Source organism: Rhea pennata, chromosome 13 (assembly GCF_028389875.1).
Source record: "Rhea pennata isolate bPtePen1 chromosome 13, bPtePen1.pri, whole genome shotgun sequence".
NCBI lineage: Eukaryota > Metazoa > Chordata > Aves > Rheiformes > Rheidae > Rhea > Rhea pennata.
The window spans coordinates 829,615-851,837 of record NC_084675.1 but is presented as its reverse complement, the minus strand read 5'-3'; the positions used below and the strand labels follow the sequence as shown (position 1 = coordinate 851,837).

The 22,223-nt window shown below is 59.0% G+C and overlaps 7 non-coding genes across 7 annotated transcripts; 3 read left to right on the top strand and 4 right to left on the bottom strand.

The window, feature by feature from the left end:
* The first annotated feature begins 6,537 nt into the window (after positions 1 to 6,537).
* Positions 6,538 to 6,631, top strand: TRNAI-UAU (transfer RNA isoleucine (anticodon UAU)). The gene is made up of 2 exons: positions 6,538 to 6,575; positions 6,596 to 6,631. It is a non-coding gene; the product is annotated as a tRNA-Ile (tRNA).
* A 1,081-nt stretch (positions 6,632 to 7,712) lies between these two features.
* TRNAH-GUG (transfer RNA histidin (anticodon GUG)) lies at positions 7,713 to 7,784 on the bottom strand. The gene has a single exon. It is a non-coding gene; the product is annotated as a tRNA-His (tRNA).
* A 949-nt stretch (positions 7,785 to 8,733) lies between these two features.
* TRNAN-GUU (transfer RNA asparagine (anticodon GUU)) lies at positions 8,734 to 8,807 on the bottom strand. Its single transcript has one exon. It is a non-coding gene; the product is annotated as a tRNA-Asn (tRNA).
* A 3,206-nt stretch (positions 8,808 to 12,013) lies between these two features.
* TRNAI-UAU (transfer RNA isoleucine (anticodon UAU)) lies at positions 12,014 to 12,107 on the top strand. Its single transcript has 2 exons — positions 12,014 to 12,051; positions 12,072 to 12,107. It is a non-coding gene; the product is annotated as a tRNA-Ile (tRNA).
* A 2,102-nt stretch (positions 12,108 to 14,209) lies between these two features.
* Positions 14,210 to 14,283, bottom strand: TRNAN-GUU (transfer RNA asparagine (anticodon GUU)). Its single transcript has one exon. It is a non-coding gene; the product is annotated as a tRNA-Asn (tRNA).
* A 3,207-nt stretch (positions 14,284 to 17,490) lies between these two features.
* On the top strand, positions 17,491 to 17,584 carry TRNAI-UAU (transfer RNA isoleucine (anticodon UAU)). Its single transcript has 2 exons — positions 17,491 to 17,528; positions 17,549 to 17,584. It is a non-coding gene; the product is annotated as a tRNA-Ile (tRNA).
* A 2,104-nt stretch (positions 17,585 to 19,688) lies between these two features.
* Positions 19,689 to 19,762, bottom strand: TRNAN-GUU (transfer RNA asparagine (anticodon GUU)). Its single transcript has one exon. It is a non-coding gene; the product is annotated as a tRNA-Asn (tRNA).
* Positions 19,763 to 22,223: the final 2,461 nt, after the last annotated feature.

Below are 22,223 nucleotides of genomic sequence, written 5' to 3'. Positions count from 1 at the left end.
CCACTCTTCCTCATGCACTAGGTAGGTTTCCAAGAGCTGCAGTGTGGGGGTTGCTTGGACAGAAAGCTGACTGCAAGAGCAGGGAAATGTGCTTTCTCCTCTTCTGGCGGAGGCCCTCCTGTCCCTCCTCTCTACCAGCTCGTGCACCCACACTCCCACTGGTACCCACAGCCTTCAACTGGCCATGCAGCTTGGGGCTGCCTGGCATCAGGGTCTAGCCCCTCTCATTCCCATGCCATGAGAAATCCGGGGACACCATATGCAGCCCCAGAGCTCAGGAACTGGGGCTCTTGACACATCGCATAGATTCTGCTGCTCAAGGTTTCCAGGCTGGGGCTGGGGCTGGTGCACACTTACTCTTCGGACAGCCGGGGCAGCTTCTCTGGCTTACTCCTCTTCTCCTCTGCTTTGTGCAGGAAGGCAGCAGTTCTCTGTTTTTTCCTAAGTGAGAGCACGAGTGAGGATGGCAGAACCTCTAGCAGTATTTCACGACACTGCCAAGCCTGTATTGGCACCAGAGGACAGAGTTGAGGCTGCTTCTAACCTCCCTCAGGTGCTCTCAGCTCTCAGCACTGGAGAAGCCAGCAACTGCAGGTCCTGTGTTTCCTCCAGCACATGTAGACTAGTCTGGTCTCAGAAAGCCGCAAAAGAAGCATTGCCCCAGGCAGGGGGCAGTCATAGCCTGGCCAGGCTGGTTGAACCCCTGAGGGTTGAATAACTCCAAGGGTAGAAATCATACAGCCCTTTGGGGGCCCTGTTCCCACCCTCATGGTGGAAACTTTTCTCCTAACCTCTAGCTGGAATCGACCCTTTTGCAGCTCTATGCCTTGTGCCTCTCCTCCTGTCACTGTGCGCCTCTGAGAAGAGCTGGCTAAGTTGCCTCTGGCCTTTTGCTCTTGGTGGCTGCAGCCAGCAAGGAGATTGCGCCTTGAGCCTTTTCTTCAATAGGCTGAATAAACACAGTCCTCTCCACCTCTCCTTGGGCACGAGGCATACCAGCCCTTGGTCATCTTGGGAGCCTCCACTGGATTTGCTTCCAGCATCCCAAAGCCTGTCTTGCATGGTGGAGCTCCACCATGGACCCATGGTGCCATGGCATCAGGTGAGGTCTCGCCAATGCTGAAAATAGAGGAATCATTGCTGCCTTCACCTGACTGGCTACACTCTTGCAAATACAGCCTCAGATGCAGCTGGCCCTCTTCAGTTCACTACAAGTTCAAGGGAGGGGTGATATACTCATGCCCCCACCATAGCAGACTGCTACTCCTCCCCGGTGGCTTTTTGGGACAGCTTCTCCCTGCAGGCATGAGCAGGCAGGCTTGAAAGACCATGGTCCCCTGGGCCTGCTCTTTGGAGACAGCAGGACCACTTGGACTTGGAGACCTCCACGACTCAGCTCCTCTGCTTACCTGTTTCGCCCTGTTCTGATGTCTGCAAACAGGAATTGCAGTTTGAGGTCTGCCTTGAAGAGGTTCTCCCTGCTTGCCGCCCTCTTCTGCCTTAGAGGAGCTCTCTGAGTTGTTTGCAGCAGGCTACAAACACACAAGCCAACTGAGGTTATCTGAGTTCCAGATGAGACCGTTCTCAGCCAGAGCCTGCAGAGACCATTACCCACCTCCTGCTAAGGGCACTAAAAGCAGTGCGGTGATCAGAAAGACTCTGTTTTGGGATGAGACTGGACTAGTACTGGGGGACCCAGTGTTGGAGAAGGAGGGCGTGTACTAGGGAGAAAAGCAATGCTGGCTTTTAGCTCTCTCTGGCTCTCCTCCTGTGCCAGACAACAGCTGCCCTTCCCCCTACCATCAAGATTAGGGGGAAAACAAGAGGCTTCTAGTTAATCAAATCCAACCTAACAACCAGGGAAAAGAGACACTACTGTCTGTTGGTGGGGGAGGATGACGTCTGACTTTCACGTTCCTCTGGAAAGTGAATGTCATGTACAGTGCCACTGAATGAGGTTCATTGAGAGCTATAGGGGAGCAGAAGACTTCCCTCAGCTTCTGGAATACTTCTAGCATAAACATCAGTCATTGTGACATGAGTTGACAATCTTTCAGAGCGCATACCGACATGGAAACAACTCTTTCACAGAATTCCAGAAGCACAGGGTCCCCCTCCTGCTTCTCTCCAAGAGGCTCACCTGGAAGGTGGCTTGTTTCCCCTAGTTTTCCTTTCTTTTCTTTTCTTCCAGCTGGTCCCAGATACCGTGTGGAGAAAGCCTTTCTCGAGAAAGGAGGCGCTCAACAGGAGCACTCCCTGGAAGTAGGAAGGCAGAAGACTCTTCAGCAAGCATCTTGGTGAGCATTTGAACAAGAAGCACAGGCAGCTCTGCTCAAGCATTGGATCAAGCAGGCCAATTCCTGTGGAGCTCTGCTTCCAAGCAGGTCTTAGGCCCTTGCTGACACAAGATCCTCTCCAGCTCTTCATTCCTACAGGACAGCCTTATGCCCTAGACTTCTGCGTTTGTTCTGCTGCATTCTCTAGCCCAGATGCTTGAAAAATGGGGCTTGGCTGGGAGGTGCTTGGTGACCTCAGGATACGCTCTACTCTAGGGTGGCTGCAGAGGATAGGGCATGGTTCACACGAGAAGGGGAGCAGATTCCTGCGCATCTATCAGGTGCCTACATGCACAGGGTTGCTCTTCTAGCACATCCAGCCCAAAGACATGCTTAGGGAGATGATACTGAGTCCCCACAAAACAAGGCCCGCAATTGCCAGCCTTCAAAAGGAAGAAACATTTTGGCACAGTTTTGCAGCCTGTTTCCAATCATCTCCACGTGCTCTTTCTCCCCACAGTAAAGCACACCAGTTCCTTGGAAAAGGTAGACCCCACTACTGCTGGCAACTCAAGGCAGTACTTTGATCCCACACAGAATGCTGAGGGATCTACCTAAATTATTAGTGCCTCTGCCCAGACAGACTCCTGTAACTGACTACGGAGTGGCTTGCAAGCAATACCAGGCCACAGAGTCGCTGGGCAAAGTACATATCAGCAGTGGCAGCCACGGCTGGTGCTGCAGGACTGCAGGGTGCTTTCGGTGTGGAGCTGAAAGTCCCCTTGCTGCAAAATGGGGAGCGAGGGCAAGAGAAAGGGAGGTGAAAAGCTGGGTGCTTTCCAGGCAGAGTCTCTCAGTTCTCAAGCTTTGCCCAGAGAATGAAGAAGCCTGAATGCTTTCCCAGAGGCACGCGCAGCTGCCACGGCAGCCCCACAGGAGAAGACGCTGCACAGTCGCTAGACAGCAGGACATCATTTTAGGCACGAGCCCATTGAATGTTTGGGACGGAGAGCGGACAGCGCGCGCACCCATTGCGCCACAGAGACCCCCACCAAGCGCTGTCTCCATGATGCTCCCTTCTGTGTCATCACACACCTTGGTGCTGAGGGACTGGCAATGCCCCTGATCCTGGGCCAGATCTCAAGACCCAGGCAAAGGCCCGGACAGAGACACACCCCGGTTTCCGTGCTGCTCCATGCACACAGAGCACTGCACGTGGAGGGCATGTGCACGCACCACGTGGTGCAGCTGGCTCGAGCGCAGGCCTTTTCTCAGTCTCTTGCAGCGTCACTTGCCCACGCGCTGTGTGTCGAGGGGGAGCTGGGCAGCGCAGCTCTCCTTAAAGGCCATTTCCCAGGCCTTTACCCGCCCTGCTCCCGGTGCTGGAGGCAGGGCAGTGGCCGCGCACACAGCACTGCTGACCTGGCTGAGGTGAGCCAGGGTGAGGGATTGGCTCCCCTCCCTCTGGCCACCCCTGCACGGAGCAAGGTGTAGAAGTGGTGCCAGCAGCGGGAGGCTCCTCTCCTGGACAAGCCCTGAGCACCACCCAGCATCCGCTGCCCGTAGGTACGGAGGGGTGCCTGTGCTTCCTGCAAGCCCCAGCACCATCAGACCCTGTCAGCGCCCTCAGGACCATTTTGCAGAGACTTCCGGAATAAGAAGTGCTTGAGGCAGGGGTTGTTTCCGAGCAGGCGTTTGAGTGAGGTTTCCTCTGCCTCAGCCCTTCTCAAGCTCTCCTCCTCCTCCGCTTTATCTGTTCGCTCTGCGTGGGGCTGGACTGACCCTGGCAGAGGACAGACTCGCCTTCCAGGGAGCCGGTTCTGTGCTCTAGGCGCACAGCAGTGCGTGAAGCCTCCTGGCTTGAAATGGAAGTACGGGCAGTTTTGTCCCACAGAGGCACACCTAGGAGAGCTGCAGCTGAATTTAACGCAGGAGGGCATTTGCCAAGGTGTTAGGAGCTAAGAAGCTGTGTGGGGCTGTGCTTGGAGGGGCCGGTCCCCGGCAGGACTGGGCTGGTGCCCACCAGTGGGTGCCCAGGCGGGTTGGGCCACTCCTCGCTGGTGGTCTCGTGGTCAGGATTTGGCACTCTCACCGCCGCGGCCTAGGTTCGATTCCCGGCCGGGGAAGGGCTCCCTATTGCCACAGCAAGCCAGGCCTCCCACCTTGGGGGCAGCCTGAAAGCAAGGGGACCTGATCAGTGCCACAAGAGCTCGGAGCAGGCACGGGGAACAGGGCATTTCCTCTCTTACAACAGCCATCCTGCGCTTGCTTGTGCACCCAGCTCCAGGGCAGTCCTGTCTTCTGACAAATCCCCCCTCGGTGAGGGAGAATATTTGTTTCCTGGTGGCTCCTGCGAGGCACTGGGTGACTCAGAAAGGGTCTCCGGATCTGTGGGATGCGACTCGCCTGCTGCAGCAGCTGCCTTGTCTTTCTGGCCTGAGCTCCCCGCACTACCCAGTCCCCCAGAGGCCGCAGCAGGCGGCCCCGCAGCAAAGCCCAGGAGAGACCCTTCCCACGCTTCCCGGTGAATGTCACCACTGGCATGAGCGCTGGTGCTCTTGCACACTGACCGGGGCATTCGGAAGCTCCCCTTCCGTGCTCTCGAACCATCACCTGACAGCTGTGCCCAGGACAGGGTCCCTAGCAGGCTCCCTGAACAGTCCGCCCAGCCCTGCAACACAGCTGTCAGTCACGGGCTCTGGGGCTCCCTCAGACGGTCCCCAGCTGCCAGAGCGCCAAACCCCAGAGCCACCTGGGTCCCAGATCAGGAGCTGTCAGTCCTGACTTTGCCAGGCCCCACGGAGATGGAGCTTCCTCTTGGGATGCTGCCCCTTCCCTGCCCAGGGCTGAGCTAGCACTCGGATCTGGGGCCTGAAGACAGGAGAGAGGGGGCAGCACAGGGGCGGGCTGGGGAGCAGAAGATAGACGGCCACCCTCGCAGACAGGCAGACAAGCCCTGTGGGCAGGATTCCCTATCAAGTTGAAGACATGATGCATCGCGTGATGAAACACGGAAGGGAAATGCTGCGTAGCAGAGGCTCTGTGGATCGATCACCCTCTGGGTCACGGGCCCAGCTGCTCCCACTGCACTGCCACTCTGCTCCTGCGGCGGGCTCTGCGTGGGGTTTTCAGCGCAGGCGCTGCCTTTCCCAGGGCCGAGTGCCCAGATTTGCCCGCGGGCACCATTCCATTCGGTTTCAAAGCTGCACCTAGTAGCTCCCTGTAAGCCACGGTCAGCTCAAGGCTGCTTGACAGCTCTGTCAGCCTCTTTCAAATTCAAGGCTCCTTGAAGCCTGTCCACGAGTCTCCTCTGAACCAGGAACAAAGCATCTCCCTGTCCTTCAACAAACTCAGGAAGGGGCTTTGTGAATCCTTCCTGAGGAGCTGGATGACGGTCGCGCGCTTTTGGCCTGCTGCTGGCAGCAGCCTCTTCTTCTGTTGTCTTCTTTTACCCTCATTGTCCCTGCAAGGGTGGCGTCTTCCTAAGCACCTGCTTTGCTTGCAGACATGCTGCTTAGTAAAGGGGCAAAGGCTTTGGACCTCGTTTCTGCTGCCCCTCGCACTGGGATTCAACAGCACTCGTGTATCTATCTCCCGGACGTTGTGGAATCAGCCTGTGCCCCCAGAAGAGACAGAGGACACTAATGCTGCCTGCTGTCAGCTGCCTGTGGCCCTCTGGGACGTAGCCAGCCCCCCAGGCCGCAGGACCAAAGACCTCTCCGGCACCCTTGGCTGAACAAAAGCCAAAGAGAGAAAGGGCACAATTTGCAACACTGAAACCAAGGAGAGCAGAGGCACAGCCACAGAGGCCCAGGTACTGCAAGCATGTATAACAGACAGCAAAAGAGACAGCATCTCTCTCGTTTGAAGGGAGTTGATTGCGAAAGTCTCCGAACCTCAGGAGCGCTCTTGCTGCCAAAAGAGCAGGGCAGGTGGCTGCTGTTGTTTGTGCTTGTCTGCTCATTACTGAGAGGGAGAAGATGATAAAAGGCCTGGTAGCCGAGGGCAACAATCTGTTGTGAAGAGGGCATAAAGTTATCATCCCTCCCTTGAGGAGAGGCCACCCTTGGTGCTTTTGCCCTCTCTCTCCGTGCCCTGGTGCATATTGCAAGCCTGACGCACAACGGGGGGCACACACTTGCTGCTCCCTGTTGGGCGAGGCAAGAGGAAAGCACTTGAGGTGCCAGGTTAATGCTGATGAGCCCTGGTGATCACAGGCAAAGGTGTCTGCTCGTGGGCTCCAGTCCACCTTTCCAAGTGTGCTCCAGTGGCGCAATGGGCCAGCGCGCAGCACTTATACAGCAGTGCAAAGCAGAGGGATGCTGAGGGTGTGAGTTCAAGCCTCACCTGGAGCATGGGCTTTTGATCAAGCAGCGCTTCCCCTTGCCTTGGGCAGGGCACCTGTGTAGCCGTGATGTCTGTCGCAACACAGACATCCCGGGAACTGTCAATACAGACACCCGGGACGAGCAGAAGCACTTGGGGCCCTTGCAGGCTTCACCGGGGCTCTGCCCACAGAGCACTCAGTTCAGGACCCCAGAGGCAGAGCTGGGCTCTCCTCCCTTCTCTGCAGCAGGTGCAGAGAAGGGAGCGTCCAGAGCTCGCTCAGTGCTCAGATGCTATCATTTCCCTTTGACTTTTCAGCATTCGGACACTCTCCCAGCACCCGCTGCCCAGCCTCGCTGTGGCCGATCCTTCCTACACAACCCTTCCACCTCCAGGCAGGCCAGGAGGAAGCACTCTTGACTCTCCACAGCCACGCACTGGCGTGGAGCTGCAGGCAAAACCTGCCGCCCCACCGCTCCTCTCACGCTGCAGCTAAGGGAGAAAGGCGGCTCTGCCCTTCCACAGAGGGTGTCCTTCCCACAGCCAGCTTACAGCTTGGTCAGAACATGGAGGCATGGCCAAGCGTGGAGGCATAACCTCGGAAGTCACACGCTCCCCGTGGAGAAGAAAATGTGCTCTTCCTCCCAGGGAAGAGCTAGTGGTGTTGGGTCTCTGCGGAGTGCGATGGCAGCCACGGCTGGGCTGGGGTTGCAGGGTGGTGGTTTTGGTGTGGAGCTGAAAGTCCCCTTGCTGCAAAATGGGGAGCGAGGGCAAGAGAAAGGGAGGTGAAAAGCTGGGTGCTTTCCAGGCAGAGTCTCTCGGTTCTCAAGCTTTTGCCCAGAGAATGCAGAAGCCTGAATGCTTTCCCAGAGGCACGCGCAGCTGCCACGGCAGCCCCACAGGAGAAGACGCTGCACAGTCACTAGACAGCAGGACATCGTTTTAGGCACGAGCCCGTTGAATGTTTGGGACAGAGAGCACGGAAGAGCTTGTACCTCCTTCCTAGGCCACGGCATCTTTGGAAAGAAATAAACCCTTGGCCCGTCCTTGCAGGTGCCTCCCTTGTCTTTTCAAACTCCCCCGCTCAGGCCGCGGGCTTTGCAAAACCCTTGCTGTGACTCGGATTCGAACCGAGGTTGCTGCGGCCACAACGCAGAGTACTAACCACTATACGATCACAGCTGCGCATGTGACTGACCGCCTTTGCTCCTTGGGCATTATTTCTCTCCTGCCTCCTTCAGGCAATAGGGTGGGAACAGCAAGGGCCTCTTAACTGCCCTTCCTGCAGGCACCCTGCAGCACCCATCCCCCATGCATGCTCCCAGGAGCAACAGAAGCTGACTCTGCAGCCCCATCACGCGCATTTGCCCCCACCTCCATTGGCAGGACCCCACCGCATGCCAGCAGAAGGGGCAGAACACAAGTCCTGTCTCCAGTAGCCCGCCTCCTACCTCAGGGAGGCTGGAAGCCTTCTCGCAAGAGACCGAGCAGCTGCAGCAACTCCAGGCTAATCTTGGTCACAAATGCCAAGCACTGGACCCTCCAGGCACTCGAGGGAGAAGACACAAGATTTACCCATGGCTACCTTGGCCTTGAGAGCCGCAGTGCCCTTGTAGGTCCTCCGCAGGACCTCTGCATGTCTCTGGGGGAAATTGGAAAATTCAGCCCCGCACAGACAGCATCACTTGTCGGGACCTAACTCTCGGTTGTACAGGAGAAGTGTAAATTCTGGGGATTGACTTGGACAACAAGACCACGGCGGGATTAAAGGGCTAGGTAAATCTGTGGTCAGGCCCATGCCAAAGCAAAAGGCTGAGCAGCAGCCTCCTCTGAGGCCTGCATGCAGGATCTTGAGGGTACGAGACCCTGGAAGGGCTGCTAAAGTGCCAAGAGGCCTCTGCTCTGGCAACTGCAGGCAGGCGGAGCCAGCCACCCTGCAGAGGAGCCGTTTCCTGGGAGGGATGTGGGAGAAGCCAGCACGCGCTTCCACCCCCCAGCAGATGCTGGGGAGTGCCACTCGTCATGGCTGTGGCAATTCCCCCCGCGGGTGCTGAGGAGGGTCTCTCAGGGTGGCTGTGGCAAGGGCTCCAGTGTGCACCTGTTGAGCCCAGGTTTACCACCAAAAGGAGGCCGTCCCTGGGTGGGCTCGAACCACCAGCCTCTCAGTTAACAGCCGAGCGCGCTCACCCATTGCGCCACAGAGACCCCCACCAAGCGCTGTCTCCATGATGCTCCCTTCCGTGTCATCACACACCTTGGTGCTGAGGGACTGGCAATGCCCCTGATCCTGGGCCAGATCCCAAGACCAGGCAAAGGCCCGGACAGAGACACACCCCGGTTTCCGTGCTGCTCCATGCACACAGAGCACTGCACGTGGAGGGCATGTGCACGCACCACGTGGTGCAGCTGGCTCGAGCGCAGGCCTTTTCTCAGTCTCTTGCAGCGTCACTTGCCCACGCGCTGTGTGTCGAGGGGGAGCTGGGCAGCGCAGCTCTCCTTAAAGGCCATTTCCCAGGCCTTTACCCGCCCTGCTCCCGGTGCTGGAGGCAGGGCAGTGGCCGCGCACACAGCACTGCTGACCTGGCTGAGGTGAGCCAGGGTGAGGGATTGGCTCCCCTCCCTCTGGCCACCCCTGCACGGAGCAAGGTGTAGAAGTGGTGCCAGCAGCGGGAGGCTCCTCTCCTGGACAAGCCCTGAGCACCACCCAGCATCCGCTGCCCGTAGGTACGGAGGGGTGCCTGTGCTTCCTGCAAGCCCCAGCACCATCAGACCCTGTCAGCGCCCTCAGGACCATTTTGCAGAGACTTCCGGAATAAGAAGTGCTTGAGGCAGGGGTTGTTTCCGAGCAGGCGTTTGAGTGAGGTTTCCTCTGCCTCAGCCCTTCTCAAGCTCTCCTCCTCCTCCGCTTTATCTGTTCGCTCTGCGTGGGGCTGGACTGACCCTGGCAGAGGACAGACTCGCCTTCCAGGGAGCCAGTTCTGTGCTCTAGGCGCACAGCAGTGCGTGAAGCCTCCTGGCTTGAAATGGAAGTACGGGCAGTTTTGTCCCACAGAGGCACACCTAGGAGAGCTGCAGCTGAATTTAACGCAGGAGGGCATTTGCCAAGGTGTTAGGAGCTAAGAAGCTGTGTGGGGCTGTGCTTGGAGGGGCCGGTCCCCGGCAGGACTGGGCTGGTGCCCACCAGTGGGTGCCCAGGCGGGTTGGGCCACTCCTCGCTGGTGGTCTCGTGGTCAGGATTTGGCACTCTCACCGCCGCGGCCTAGGTTCGATTCCCGGCCGGGGAAGGGCTCCCTATTGCCACAGCAAGCCAGGCCTCCCACCTTGGGGGCAGCCTGAAAGCAAGGGGACCTGATCAGTGCCACAAGAGCTCGGAGCAGGCACGGGGAACAGGGCATTTCCTCTCTTACAACAGCCATCCTGCGCTTGCTTGTGCACCCAGCTCCAGGGCAGTCCTGTCTTCTGACAAATCCCCCCTCGGTGAGGGAGAATATTTGTTTCCTGGTGGCTCCTGCGAGGCACTGGGTGACTCAGAAAGGGTCTCCGGATCTGTGGGATGCGACTCGCCTGCCGCAGCAGCTGCCTTGTCTTTCTGGCCTGAGCTCCCCGCACTACCCAGTCCCCCAGAGGCCGCAGCAGGCGGCCCCGCAGCAAAGCCCAGGAGAGACCCTTCCCACGCTTCCCGGTGAATGTCACCACTGGCATGAGCGCTGGTGCTCTTGCACACTGACCGGGGCATTCGGAAGCTCCCCTTCCGTGCTCTCGAACCATCACCTGACAGCTGTGCCCAGGACAGGGTCCCTAGCAGGCTCCCTGAACAGTCCGCCCAGCCCTGCAACACAGCTGTCAGTCACGGGCTCTGGGGCTCCCTCAGACGGTCCCCAGCTGCCAGAGCGCCAAACCCCAGAGCCACCTGGGTCCCAAATCAGGAGCTGTCTGTCCTGACTTTGCCAGGCCCCACGGAGATGGAGCTTCCTCTTGGGATGCTGCCCCTTCCCTGCCCAGGGCTGAGCTAGCACTCAGATCTGGGGCCTGAAGACAGGAGAGAGGGGGCAGCACAGGGGCGGGCTGGGGAGCAGAGGATAGACGGCCACCCTCGCAGACAGGCAGACAAGCCCTGTGGGCAGGATTCCCTATCAAGTTGAAGACATGATGCATCGCGTGATGAAACACGGAAGGGAAATGCTGCGTAGCAGAGGCTCTGTGGATCGATCACCCTCTGGGTCACGGGCCCAGCTGCTCCCACTGCACTGCCACTCTGCTCCTGCGGCGGGCTCTGCGTGGGGTTTTCAGCGCAGGCGCTGCCTTTCCCAGGGCCGAGTGCCCAGATTTGCCCGCGGGCACCATTCCATTCGGTTTCAAAGCTGCACCTAGTAGCTCCCTGTAAGCCACGGTCAGCTCAAGGCTGCTTGACAGCTCTGTCAGCCTCTTTCAAATTCAAGGCTCCTTGAAGCCTGTCCACGAGTCTCCTCTGAACCAGGAACAAAGCATCTCCCTGTCCTTCAACAAACTCAGGAAGGGGCTTTGTGAATCCTTCCTGAGGAGCTGGATGACGGTCGCGCGCTTTTGGCCTGCTGCTGGCAGCAGCCTCTTCTTCTGTTGTCTTCTTTTACCCTCATTGTCCCTGCCCTCTTCCTAAGCACCTGCTTTGCTTGCAGACATGCCGCTTAGTAAAGGGGCAAGGGCTTTGGACCTCGTTTCTGCTGCCCCTCGCACTGGGATTCAACAGCACTCGTGTATCTATCTCCCGGACGTTGTGGAATCAGCCTGTGCCCCCAGAAGAGACAGAGGACACTAATGCTGCCTGCTGTCAGCTGCCTGTGGCCCTCTGGGACGTAGCCAGCCCCCCAGGCCGCAGGACCAAAGACCTCTCCGGCACCCTTGGCTGAACAAAAGCCAAAGAGAGAAAGGGTACAATTTGCAACACTGAAACCAAGGAGAGCAGAGGCACAGCTACAGAGGCCCAGGTACTGCAAGCATGTATAACAGACAGCAAAAGAGACAGCATCTCTCTCGTTTGAAGGGAGTTGATTGCGAAAGTCTCCGAACCTCAGGAGCGCTCTTGCTGCCAAAAGAGCAGGGCAGGTGGCTGCTGTTGTTTGTGCTTGTCTGCTCATTACTGAGAGGGAGAAGATGATAAAAGGCCTGGTAGCCGAGGGCAACAATCTGTTGTGAAGAGGGCATAAAGTTATCATCCCTCCCTTGAGGAGAGGCCACCCTTGGTGCTTTTGCCCTCTCTCTCCGTGCCCTGGTGCATATTGCAAGCCTGACGCACAACGGGGGGCACACACTTGCTGCTCCCTGTTGGGCGAGGCAAGAGGAAAGCACTTGAGGTGCCAGGTTAATGCTGATGAGCCCTGGTGATCACAGGCAAAGGTGTCTGCTCGTGGGCTCCAGTCCACCTTTCCAAGTGTGCTCCAGTGGCGCAATGGGCCAGCACGCAGCACTTATACAGCAGTGCAAAGCAGAGGGATGCTGAGGGTGTGAGTTCAAGCCTCACCTGGAGCATGGGCTTTTGATCAAGCAGCGCTTCCCCTTGCCTTGGGCAGGGCACCTGTGTAGCCGTGATGTCTGTCGCAACACAGACATCCCGGGAACTGTCAATACAGACACCCGGGACGAGCAGAAGCACTTGGGGCCCTTGCAGGCTTCACCGGGGCTCTGCCCACAGAGCACTCAGTTCAGGACCCCAGAGGCAGAGCTGGGCTCTCCTCCCTTCTCTGCAGCAGGTGCAGAGAAGGGAGCGTCCAGAGCTCGCTCAGTGCTCAGATGCTATCATTTCCCTTTGACTTTTCAGCATTCGGACACTCTCCCAGCACCCGCTGCCCAGCCTCGCTGTGGCCGATCCTTCCTACACAACCCTTCCACCTCCAGGCAGGCCAGGAGGAAGCACTCTTGACTCTCCACAGCCACGCACTGGCGTGGAGCTGCAGGCAAAACCTGCCGCCCCACCGCTCCTCTCACGCTGCAGCTAAGGGAGAAAGGTGGCTCTGCCCTTCCACAGAGGGTGTCCTTCCCACAGCCAGCTTACAGCTTGGTCAGAACATGGAGGCATGGCCAAGTGTGGAGGCATAACCTCGGAAGTCACACGCTCCCCGTGGAGAAGAAAATGTGCTCTTCCTCCCAGGGAAGAGCTAGTGGTGTTGGGTCTCTGCGGAGTGCGATGGCAGCCACGGCTGGGCTGGGGTTGCAGGGTGGTGGTTTTGGTGTGGAGCTGAAAGTCCCCTTGCTGCAAAATGGGGAGCGAGGGCAAGAGAAAGGGAGGTGAAAAGCTGGGTGCTTTCCAGGCAGAGTCTCTCGGTTCTCAAGCTTTTGCCCAGAGAATGCAGAAGCCTGAATGCTTTCCCAGAGGCACGCGCAGCTGCCACGGCAGCCCCACAGGAGAAGACGCTGCACAGTCGCTAGACAGCAGGACATCGTTTTAGGCACGAGCCCGTTGAATGTTTGGGACAGAGAGCACGGAAGAGCTTGTACCTCCTTCCTAGGCCACGGCATCTTTGGAAAGAAATAAACCCTTGGCCCGTCCTTGCAGGTGCCTCCCTTGTCTTTTCAAACTCCCCCGCTCAGGCCGCGGGCTTTGCAAAACCCTTGCTGTGACTCGGATTCGAACCGAGGTTGCTGCAGCCACAACGCAGAGTACTAACCACTATACGATCACAGCTGCGCATGTGACTGACCGCCTTTGCTCCTTGGGCATTATTTCTCTCCTGCCTCCTTCAGGCAATAGGGTGGGAACAGCAAGGGCCTCTTAACTGCCCTTCCTGCAGGCACCCTGCAGCACCCATCCCCCATGCATGCTCCCAGGAGCAACAGAAGCTGACTCTGCAGCCCCATCACGCGCATTTGCCCCCACCTCCATTGGCAGGACCCCACCGCACGCCAGCAGAAGGGGCAGAACACAAGTCCTGTCTCCAGTAGCCCGCCTCCTACCTCAGGGAGGCTGGAAGCCTTCTCGCAAGAGACCGAGCAGCTGCAGCAACTCCAGGCTAATCTTGGTCACAAATGCCAAGCACTGGACCCTCCAGGCACTCGAGGGAGAAGACACAAGATTTACCCATGGCTACCTTGGCCTTGAGAGCCGCAGTGCCCTTGTAGGTCCTCCGCAGGACCTCTGCATGTCTCTGGGGGAAATTGGAAAATTCAGCCCCGCACAGACAGCATCACTTGTCGGGACCTAACTCTCGGTTGTACAGGAGAAGTGTAAATTCTGGGGATTGACTTGGACAACAAGACCACGGCGGGATTAAAGGGCTAGGTAAATCTGTGGTCAGGCCCATGCCAAAGCAAAAGGCTGAGCAGCAGCCTCCTCTGAGGCCTGCATGCAGGATCTTGAGGGTACGAGACCCTGGAAGGGCTGCTAAAGTGCCAAGAGGCCTCTGCTCTGGCAACTGCAGGCAGGCGGAGCCAGCCACCCTGCAGAGGAGCCGTTTCCTGGGAGGGATGTGGGAGAAGCCAGCACGCGCTTCCACCCCCCAGCAGATGCTGGGGAGTGCCACTCGTCATGGCTGCGGCAATTCCCCCCGCGGGTGCTGAGGAGGGTCTCTCAGGGTGGCTGTGGCAAGGGCTCCAGTGTGCACCTGTTGAGCCCAGGTGTGCCACCAAAAGGAGGCCGTCCCTGGGTGGGCTCGAACCACCAGCCTCTCGGTTAACAGCCGAGCGCGCTCACCCATTGCGCCACAGAGACCCCCACCAAGTGCTGTCTCCATGATGCTCCCTTCTGTGTCATCACACACCTTGGTGCTGAGGGACTGGCAATGCCCCTGATCCTGGGCCAGATCCCAAGACCCAGGCAAAGGCCCGGACAGAGACACACCCCGGTTTCCGTGCTGCTCCATGCACACAGAGCACTGCACGTGGAGGGCATGTGCACGCACCACGTGGTGCAGCTGGCTCGAGCGCAGGCCTTTTCTCAGTCTCTTGCAGCGTCACTTGCCCACGCGCTGTGTGTCGAGGGGGAGCTGGGCAGCGCAGCTCTCCTTAAAGGCCATTTCCCAGGCCTTTACCCGCCCTGCTCCCGGTGCTGGAGGCAGGGCAGTGGCCGCGCACACAGCACTGCTGACCTGGCTGAGGTGAGCCAGGGTGAGGGATTGGCTCCCCTCCCTCTGGCCACCCCTGCACGGAGCAAGGTGTAGAAGTGGTGCCAGCAGCGGGAGGCTCCTCTCCTGGACAAGCCCTGAGCACCACCCAGCATCCGCTGCCCGTAGGTACGGAGGGGTGCCTGTGCTTCCTGCAAGCCCCAGCACCATCAGACCCTGTCAGCGCCCTCAGGACCATTTTGCAGAGACTTCCGGAATAAGAAGTGCTTGAGGCAGGGGTTGTTTCCGAGCAGGCGTTTGAGTGAGGTTTCCTCTGCCTCAGCCCTTCTCAAGCTCTCCTCCTCCTCCGCTTTATCTGTTCGCTCTGCGTGGGGCTGGACTGACCCTGGCAGAGGACAGACTCGCCTTCCAGGGAGCCAGTTCTGTGCTCTAGGCGCACAGCAGTGCGTGAAGCCTCCTGGCTTGAAATGGAAGTACGGGCAGTTTTGTCCCACAGAGGCACACCTAGGAGAGCTGCAGCTGAATTTAACGCAGGAGGGCATTTGCCAAGGTGTTAGGAGCTAAGAAGCTGTGTGGGGCTGTGCTTGGAGGGGCCGGTCCCCGGCAGGACTGGGCTGGTGCCCACCAGTGGGTGCCCAGGCGGGTTGGGCCACTCCTCGCTGGTGGTCTCGTGGTCAGGATTTGGCACTCTCACCGCCGCGGCCTAGGTTCGATTCCCGGCCGGGGAAGGGCTCCCTATTGCCACAGCAAGCCAGGCCTCCCACCTTGGGGGCAGCCTGAAAGCAAGGGGACCTGATCAGTGCCACAAGAGCTCGGAGCAGGCACGGGGAACAGGGCATTTCCTCTCTTACAACAGCCATCCTGCGCTTGCTTGTGCACCCAGCTCCAGGGCAGTCCTGTCTTCTGACAAATCCCCCCTCGGTGAGGGAGAATATTTGTTTCCTGGTGGCTCCTGCGAGGCACTGGGTGACTCAGAAAGGGTCTCCGGATCTGTGGGATGCGACTCGCCTGCCGCAGCAGCTGCCTTGTCTTTCTGGCCTGAGCTCCCCGCACTACCCAGTCCCCCAGAGGCCGCAGCAGGCGGCCCCGCAGCAAAGCCCAGGAGAGACCCTTCCCACGCTTCCCGGTGAATGTCACCACTGGCATGAGCGCTGGTGCTCTTGCACACTGACCGGGGCATTCGGAAGCTCCCCTTCCGTGCTCTCGAACCATCACCTGACAGCTGTGCCCAGGACAGGGTCCCTAGCAGGCTCCCTGAACAGTCCGCCCAGCCCTGCAACACAGCTGTCAGTCACGGGCTCTGGGGCTCCCTCAGACGGTCCCCAGCTGCCAGAGCGCCAAACCCCAGAGCCACCTGGGTCCCAAATCAGGAGCTGTCTGTCCTGACTTTGCCAGGCCCCACGGAGATGGAGCTTCCTCTTGGGATGCTGCCCCTTCCCTGCCCAGGGCTGAGCTAGCACTCAGATCTGGGGCCTGAAGACAGGAGAGAGGGGGCAGCACAGGGGCGGGCTGGGGAGCAGAGGATAGACGGCCACCCTCGCAGACAGGCAGACAAGCCCTGTGGGCAGGATTCCCTATCAAGTTGAAGACATGATGCATCGCGTGATGAAACACGGAAGGGAAATGCTGCGTAGCAGAGGCTCTGTGGATCGATCACCCTCTGGGTCACGGGCCCAGCTGCTCCCACTGCACTGCCACTCTGCTCCTGCGGCGGGCTCTGCGTGGGGTTTTCAGCGCAGGCGCTGCCTTTCCCAGGGCCGAGTGCCCAGATTTGCCCGCGGGCACCATTCCATTCGGTTTCAAAGCTGCACCTAGTAGCTCCCTGTAAGCCACGGTCAGCTCAAGGCTGCTTGACAGCTCTGTCAGCCTCTTTCAAATTCAAGGCTCCTTGAAGCCTGTCCACGAGTCTCCTCTGAACCAGGAACAAAGCATCTCCCTGTCCTTCAACAAACTCAGGAAGGGGCTTTGTGAATCCTTCCTGAGGAGCTGGATGACGGTCGCGCGCTTTTGGCCTGCTGCTGGCAGCAGCCTCTTCTTCTGTTGTCTTCTTTTACCCTCATTGTCCCTGCCCTCTTCCTAAGCACCTGCTTTGCTTGCAGACATGCCGCTTAGTAAAGGGGCAAGGGCTTTGGACCTCGTTTCTGCTGCCCCTCGCACTGGGATTCAACAGCACTCGTGTATCTATCTCCCGGACGTTGTGGAATCAGCCTGTGCCCCCAGAAGAGACAGAGGACACTAATGCTGCCTGCTGTCAGCTGCCTGTGGCCCTCTGGGACGTAGCCAGCCCCCCAGGCCGCAGGACCAAAGACCTCTCCGGCACCCTTGGCTGAACAAAAGCCAAAGAGAGAAAGGGTACAATTTGCAACACTGAAACCAAGGAGAGCAGAGGCACAGCTACAGAGGCCCAGGTACTGCAAGCATGTATAACAGACAGCAAAAGAGACAGCATCTCTCTCGTTTGAAGGGAGTTGATTGCGAAAGTCTCCGAACCTCAGGAGCGCTCTTGCTGCCAAAAGAGCAGGGCAGGTGGCTGCTGTTGTTTGTGCTTGTCTGCTCATTACTGAGAGGGAGAAGATGATAAAAGGCCTGGTAGCCGAGGGCAACAATCTGTTGTGAAGAGGGCATAAAGTTATCATCCCTCCCTTGAGGAGAGGCCACCCTTGGTGCTTTTGCCCTCTCTCTCCGTGCCCTGGTGCATATTGCAAGCCTGACGCACAACGGGGGGCACACACTTGCTGCTCCCTGTTGGGCGAGGCAAGAGGAAAGCACTTGAGGTGCCAGGTTAATGCTGATGAGCCCTGGTGATCACAGGCAAAGGTGTCTGCTCGTGGGCTCCAGTCCACCTTTCCAAGTGTGCTCCAGTGGCGCAATGGGCCAGCACGCAGCACTTATACAGCAGTGCAAAGCAGAGGGATGCTGAGGGTGTGAGTTCAAGCCTCACCTGGAGCATGGGCTTTTGATCAAGCAGCGCTTCCCCTTGCCTTGGGCAGGGCACCTGTGTAGCCGTGATGTCTGTCGCAACACAGACATCCCGGGAACTGTCAATACAGACACCCGGGACGAGCAGAAGCACTTGGGGCCCTTGCAGGCTTCACCGGGGCTCTGCCCACAGAGCACTCAGTTCAGGACCCCAGAGGCAGAGCTGGGCTCTCCTCCCTTCTCTGCAGCAGGTGCAGAGAAGGGAGCGTCCAGAGCTCGCTCAGTGCTCAGATGCTATCATTTCCCTTTGACTTTTCAGCATTTGGACACTCTCCCAGCACCCGCTGCCCAGCCTCGCTGTGGCCGATCCTTCCTACACAACCCTTCCACCTCCAGGCAGGCCAGGAGGAAGCACTCTTGACTCTCCACAGCCACGCACTGGCGTGGAGCTGCAGGCAAAACCTGCCGCCCCACCGCTCCTCTCACGCTGCAGCTAAGGGAGAAAGGTGGCTCTGCCCTTCCACAGAGGGTGTCCTTCCCACAGCCAGCTTACAGCTTGGTCAGAACATGGAGGCATGGCCAAGCGTGGAGGCATAACCTCGGAAAAGTCACACGCTCCCCGTGGAGAAGAAAATGTGCTCTTCCTCCCAGGGAAGAGCTAGTGGTGTTGGGTCTCTGCGGAGTGCGATGGCAGCCACGGCTGGGCTGGGGTTGCAGGGTGGTGGTTTTGGTGTGGAGCTGAAAGTCCCCTTGCTGCAAAATGGGGAGCGAGGGCAAGAGAAAGGGAGGTGAAAAGCTGGGTGCTTTCCAGGCAGAGTCTCTCGGTTCTCAAGCTTTTGCCCAGAGAATGCAGAAGCCTGAATGCTTTCCCAGAGGCACGCGCAGCTGCCACGGCAGCCCCACAGGAGAAGACGCTGCACAGTCGCTAGACAGCAGGACATCGTTTTAGGCACGAGCCCGTTGAATGTTTGGGACAGAGAGCACGGAAGAGCTTGTACCTCCTTCCTAGGCCACGGCATCTTTGGAAAGAAATAAACCCTTGGCCCGTCCTTGCAGGTGCCTCCCTTGTCTTTTCAAACTCCCCCGCTCAGGCCGCGGGCTTTGCAAAACCCTTGCTGTGACTCGGATTCGAACCGAGGTTGCTGCAGCCACAACGCAGAGTACTAACCACTATACGATCACAGCTGCGCATGTGACTGACCGCCTTTGCTCCTTGGGCATTATTTCTCTCCTGCCTCCTTCAGGCAATAGGGTGGGAACAGCAAGGGCCTCTTAACTGCCCTTCCTGCAGGCACCCTGCAGCACCCATCCCCCATGCATGCTCCCAGGAGCAACAGAAGCTGACTCTGCAGCCCCATCACGCGCATTTGCCCCCACCTCCATTGGCAGGACCCCACCGCACGCCAGCAGAAGGGGCAGAACACAAGTCCTGTCTCCAGTAGCCCGCCTCCTACCTCAGGGAGGCTGGAAGCCTTCTCGCAAGAGACCGAGCAGCTGCAGCAACTCCAGGCTAATCTTGGTCACAAATGCCAAGCACTGGACCCTCCAGGCACTCGAGGGAGAAGACACAAGATTTACCCATGGCTACCTTGGCCTTGAGAGCCGCAGTGCCCTTGTAGGTCCTCCGCAGGACCTCTGCATGTCTCTGGGGGAAATTGGAAAATTCAGCCCCGCACAGACAGCATCACTTGTCGGGACCTAACTCTCGGTTGTACAGGAGAAGTGTAAATTCTGGGGATTGACTTGGACAACAAGACCACGGCGGGATTAAAGGGCTAGGTAAATCTGTGGTCAGGCCCATGCCAAAGCAAAAGGCTGAGCAGCAGCCTCCTCTGAGGCCTGCATGCAGGATCTTGAGGGTACGAGACCCTGGAAGGGCTGCTAAAGTGCCAAGAGGCCTCTGCTCTGGCAACTGCAGGCAGGCGGAGCCAGCCACCCTGCAGAGGAGCCGTTTCCTGGGAGGGATGTGGGAGAAGCCAGCACGCGCTTCCACCCCCCAGCAGATGCTGGGGAGTGCCACTCGTCATGGCTGCGGCAATTCCCCCCGCGGGTGCTGAGGAGGGTCTCTCAGGGTGGCTGTGGCAAGGGCTCCAGTGTGCACCTGTTGAGCCCAGGTGTGCCACCAAAAGGAGGCCGTCCCTGGGTGGGCTCGAACCACCAGCCTCTCGGTTAACAGCCGAGCGCGCTCACCCATTGCGCCACAGAGACCCCCACCAAGTGCTGTCTCCATGATGCTCCCTTCTGTGTCATCACACACCTTGGTGCTGAGGGACTGGCAATGCCCCTGATCCTGGGCCAGATCCCAAGACCCAGGCAAAGGCCCGGACAGAGACACACCCCGGTTTCCGTGCTGCTCCATGCACACAGAGCACTGCACGTGGAGGGCATGTGCACGCACCACGTGGTGCAGCTGGCTCGAGCGCAGGCCTTTTCTCAGTCTCTTGCAGCGTCACTTGCCCACGCGCTGTGCGTCGAGGGGGAGCTGGGCAGCGCAGCTCTCCTTAAAGGCCATTTCCCAGGCCTTTACCCGCCCTGCTCCCGGTGCTGGAGGCAGGGCAGTGGCCGCGCACACAGCACTGCTGACCTGGCTGAGGTGAGCCAGGGTGAGGGATTGGCTCCCCTCCCTCTGGCCACCCCTGCACGGAGCAAGGTGTAGAAGTGGTGCCAGCAGCGGGAGGCTCCTCTCCTGGACAAGCCCTGAGCACCACCCAGCATCCGCTGCCCGTAGGTACGGAGGGGTGCCTGTGCTTCCTGCAAGCCCCAGCACCATCAGACCCTGTCAGCGCCCTCAGGACCATTTTGCAGAGACTTCCGGAATAAGAAGTGCTTGAGGCAGGGGTTGTTTCCGAGCAGGCGTTTGAGTGAGGTTTCCTCTGCCTCAGCCCTTCTCAAGCTCTCCTCCTCCTCCGCTTTATCTGTTCGCTCTGCGTGGGGCTGGACTGACCCTGGCAGAGGACAGACTCGCCTTCCAGGGAGCCGGTTCTGTGCTCTAGGCGCACAGCAGTGCGTGAAGCCTCCTGGCTTGAAATGGAAGTACGGGCAGTTTTGTCCCACAGAGGCACACCTAGGAGAGCTGCAGCTGAATTTAACGCAGGAGGGCATTTGCCAAGGTGTTAGGAGCTAAGAAGCTGTGTGGGGCTGTGCTTGGAGGGGCCGGTCCCCGGCAGGACTGGGCTGGTGCCCACCAGTGGGTGCCCAGGCGGGTTGGGCCACTCCTCGCTGGTGGTCTCGTGGTCAGGATTTGGCACTCTCACCACCGTGGCCTAGGTTCGATTCCCGGCCGGGGAAGGGCTCCCTATTGCCACAGCAAGCCAGGCCTCCCACCTTGGGGGCAGCCTGAAAGCAAGGGGACCTGATCAGTGCCACAAGAGCTCGGAGCAGGCACGGGGAACAGGGCATTTCCTCTCTTACAACAGCCACCCTGCGCTTGCTTGTGCACCCAGCTCCAGGGCAGTCCTGTCTTCTGACAAATCCCCCCTCGGTGAGGGAGAATATTTGTTTCCTGGTGGCTCCTGCGAGGCACTGGGTGACACAGAAAGGGTCTCCGGATCTGTGGGATGCGACTCGCCTGCCGCAGCAGCTGCCTTGTCTTTCTGGCCTGAGCTCCCCGCACTACCCAGTCCCCCAGAGGCCGCAGCAGGCGGCCCCGCAGCAAAGCCCAGGAGAGACCCTTCCCACGCTTCCCGGTGAATGTCACCACTGGCATGAGCGCTGGTGCTCTTGCACACTGACCGGGGCATTCGGAAGCTCCCCTTCCGTGCTCTCGAACCATCACCTGACAGCTGTGCCCAGGACAGGGTCCCTAGCAGGCTCCCTGAACAGTCCGCCCAGCCCTGCAACACAGCTGTCAGTCACGGGCTCTGGGGCTCCCTCAGACGGTCCCCAGCTGCCAGAGCGCCAAACCCCAGAGCCACCTGGGTCCCAGATCAGGAGCTGTCCGTCCTGACTTTGCCAGGCCCCACGGAGACGGAGCTTCCTCTTGGGATGCTGCCCCTTCCCTGCCCAGGGCTGAGCTAGCACTCGGATCTGGGGCCTGAAGACAGGAGAGAGGGGGCAGCACAGGGGCGGGCTGGGGAGCAGAGGATAGACGGCCACCCTCGCAGACAGGCAGACAAGCCCTGTGGGCAGGATTCCCTATCAAGTTGAAGACATGATGCATCGCGTGATGAAACACGGAAGGGAAATGCTGCGTAGCAGAGGCTCTGTGGATCGATCACCCTCTGGGTCACGGGCCCAGCTGCTCCCACTGCACTGCCACTCTGCTCCTGCGGCGGGCTCTGCGTGGGGTTTTCAGCGCAGGCGCTGCCTTTCCCAGGGCCGAGTGCCCAGATTTGCCCGCGGGCACCATTCCATTCGGTTTCAAAGCTGCACCTAGTAGCTCCCTGTAAGCCACGGTCAGCTCAAGGCTGCTTGACAGCTCTGTCAGCCTCTTTCAAATTCAAGGCTCCTTGAAGCCTGTCCACGAGTCTCCTCTGAACCAGGAACAAAGCATCTCCCTGTCCTTCAACAAACTCAGGAAGGGGCTTTGTGAATCCTTCCTGAGGAGCTGGATGACGGTCGCGCGCTTTTGGCCTGCTGCTGGCAGCAGCCTCTTCTTCTGTTGTCTTCTTTTACCCTCATTGTCCCTGCCCTCTTCCTAAGCACCTGCTTTGCTTGCAGACATGCCGCT